The sequence below is a fragment of the Talpa europaea genome (genome assembly GCF_964194135.1).
Source record: "Talpa europaea genome assembly, chromosome: 5".
Taxonomy (NCBI): Eukaryota; Metazoa; Chordata; class Mammalia; order Eulipotyphla; family Talpidae; genus Talpa; species Talpa europaea.
In genome coordinates, this window is record NC_140071.1 from 1,735,362 (window position 1) to 1,738,803 (window position 3,442).

Genomic DNA, 3,442 nt, shown 5'->3' on the forward strand with positions numbered 1-3,442 from the left:
TGTCCCCGCGCGAGCCTCCCCAGGGGCCGCTCGCCCACACGCGCCACCCCTCCTCCTCCACGCTCAGCACCCCCGTCCTTGTCCACGCAGCCGGAACTGAATCCCGAACGCCAAGGAGAGGCTTAAGTTATTTATGAACAGACGTACCCACGGCGAGCTCCAGGGAGCGGGCGTTCGGGATCAGGTTGCCATCATAAACCATCGTCTCAGAGTCACTTTAGGACAACGTCGCGACGGTGACCCCGCCCGCCCGCCACCCCTGCTGCTCCCCGACAGCCGCCCCCACGGGCGGCCCCCGCGCTGCGCGACCAGCCTCCTGCCGCCGCCACGGCGCGGGGCTCCACCGCCGGCCCTGTCTGCGTGCCGTCTGCTCCCCCGGCAGGTCCGTGTCACCTGAGCCGTGTATTCCGTGGTCCCGCGTGACGACCTTTTGACCTCACTTGTGCTAGGACCTTGGCTCTCAAAACAGAAATGCGATGTCGCCGGGTTCGGGATTCCCCACCCACCGGGTGGGCCGTGCCCGTCGGCCGGGGTGGCGGCGTGCGGCGTCCCGAAGCCCCTGCCCTTGGAGCAAAGGCAGCAGGGACTGTGGCCCCCAGGGCGCCCCGGGGGCTGGGCCGCGTGGACAGCTGCCCCGTGGCGGACGGGCCCCCCGGCAGGACCCCCACCCCCGTCCTCCCGTGCTGGTCAACCCACCATCAGAAGCAAAGACGTGTCCCTCACCGACGCCATCGGCCTCATCCGCTCTGTGCTCATGTCAGGGAATGCCAGACTGCCAAAGGACCCCACGTGATGTGCGATGGTTTGCATGACCGGTCTGTTCCTCGTCCGTAGTCTCTCGTGTGCCCGCGGCCGGTGCCCGCGCACCCTCGCTGCGATCGAGACCTCCCGGTATTTAATCTCCCCGCCGTTTCATTTTCTCTTCTGTTAAGTGACTTAGAACTTTCTAAGAAACCCCATGAAGTGAGGAAATACTGTTTATAATACTATGCGGAAAGCGGTCAATGGTTCATCCCAAGTGGAAAATCTTATTGGACGCATTTTAAATAAAATCACGCATACCCGGCGCCTCCCGCGTGCAGTCATTGCAGGGGCGCCCCCGGGCAGACCCTGGGCTAGAGGGACGGGAGCCGGTCAGGAGGCAGCCAGAGGAGCCAGGGTGTGCGCCAGGCCCAGGGGATGCTGGGGCCCCTCAGGGCCCCGGGGAGGCGGAGACACTAGTTCCCTTGTGAACGGAGGGTTTGGCCAACCTCGAATGTTGCCAATTACATTTTTCTGCTCTGCAGGAGGAGAAATCTTTGCTGATGCCATAAAGCCTGCAGGTGCTCCTGGCCACGGGAGGCGCAGGTGCCGGAGACCTGAGAGTCCTGGCCTCCGCAGCCCCCCGCCCCGCCCCAGCCACCAAATCATGGGTGACTGCTGCTCGTGTCCTTGTTTGCCTGCCGCTTCCTACGAGCTCCAGACACACACGGCCCTGGCGGCGCCCAGTGGGGGCCGGGGGACGCCTGTCCTCAGCCACGACCCCGCTGACGCGACACCAAGGCTGGTGGACCTCGGCTCTCGCTCACCTGACCCCCGCTCGGGCGCCTGACGTGGGGCGGGGGGACTCGGCCCTGGGGCTCTGGTTCTTGGAGTCGGGGACAGAAAGAGCTGCTGGGGCAGCACCTGGTCAGTTTCGGTCCAGATTTGTTTCTCTTCTGATAAGAAGTTGAACGCCACTTGATGGGAGGAGGCCTGTGTGCGCTTGGGTAAGTGTGAGCATCCACTGCTGGGCCGCTCCAGGGCTGGGGACCAGCTGGTCAGGCGCTCGTCCTCGTGGGCTGAGGCACACCCCCTGGCACAGCGAGAGGGGGTGACACCCTGGGTGAGGGGCGCAGTCCACAGCCAGGTGGCCGGAGGGGGCGCGTGGCCCCCGCTTAGCCTCCCCACACCCAAATACCATGTCTTCTACGTGGCTTTTTCGTCCGGTCTGCTGGAAACTGGAAGTTGTAGAGGAGAAGCAGTCCTTTGTGAATGAACTGCCATGTTTCACTTAAACTGGCAGGAATTTCAAAATGTAAAATCAATGGGGAGTCATTTCCACCTCACTGTTGCGTGGCTCTTACTCGGAAGCCAGAGCCCCTTCTCTGGTGGCTGCAGGCGTCCCTGGCAGAGCTGGCACCGACGGCCAAACAGTGGACCAGGCCGTGGACATGGCCACTGGCCCCAGAGTGGGTGCTGGCCCCGGAGCGGGCCCGCCTGCCACCCGCCTCCCCCACCAGCAGACACCAGCCTCCAGGCCCGCGTGGCCAGCAGGCGTCCCACACAGGCTGGGAGGCCCGTCCTCTCGAGATACTGCCTCGTGCCCACCATCGGCAGGAACTCTAGAAGCCCAGAGGAGTAAGAGCCAGACACCCCTGCCTGGTCCCCTTGAACACAAAGCCCCCCAACCCTGGCGCCCTCCCTGTCCACAGCTGGTTCTTGGCTGTGCACCAGGCTGTGGGGAGACATGGAGGGCGTGCTGGCCAGCTTCCTGCACAACAAGAATCGCCCAGGCCTTGGGGAGTCCTGGGTGAGCTGCAAGGCTATCGCCCCGTACACATGTGCACATGTGTGTGCAACAAGCGCTACATGCATGCACAGATGAACACCATGCACACACGTGCACACATAGGGTCACACACCCAAACACTCTGCATGCACACACCTGGGACACACACCTGGGGCACACATATTCCCTCACAGTCTCTGAAATCTATTTTACTCAGAAAAAAACATGGCTTTTTGGCCCAAATTTCTCAGCCCCCATGTTCACTCCATCTATCAAAATCCACCCTTAGGTTCTGAGAGGGAAACTGCACTCACGGGAAAGCCCCGACAGACGCGCCCACGTCTGGTCTCTAGGGGTCTCTGCAGCTGCGGGGCTCAGCGTCCAGGCTGTAAGCGCCCCCCGCGGCCTGGGGCTGGTGGAAACGGGCCAGTGCTTGGAGTCGAGCTGGCGCCGTGGACGTGGCCTCTGACATGGGACCACGATGGAGGGCCCAGGCCCGGCCGCACAAGCACGCTGTTGGGGCACAGCTGCCCCACCCCCCTCTGCTCCACCCGACCCCTGTTGAGTCAGCGGCACATACGTATCGACCGTCTCTGCACCCCCGACGTTCTCCCCGAGCTGGAGGGAACGTGGGTGTTGCAGACACGTGTCCTTCCTGCGGGAAGCACAGGATGGCGGCCCTGCCTGAAGCCCATCTGAGGCTGAGGACTGAGCAGTGCGGGGTCTCCTGGCTGATAACCAGGGAGGACGTCGTGGAGCAGCTCCGGAGCCACGGCGGGGCGAGAGGAAGGACAGGGGTGGGAAGGGGAGGCGGAGGGCGCCCTCAGAGAGCGCGTGGCCCCCACGGAGGACATGGCCTCCGTCCACACTGACCAGGAGGGACCTGGGCGGCACCTGCCACTTCTCCCCCTG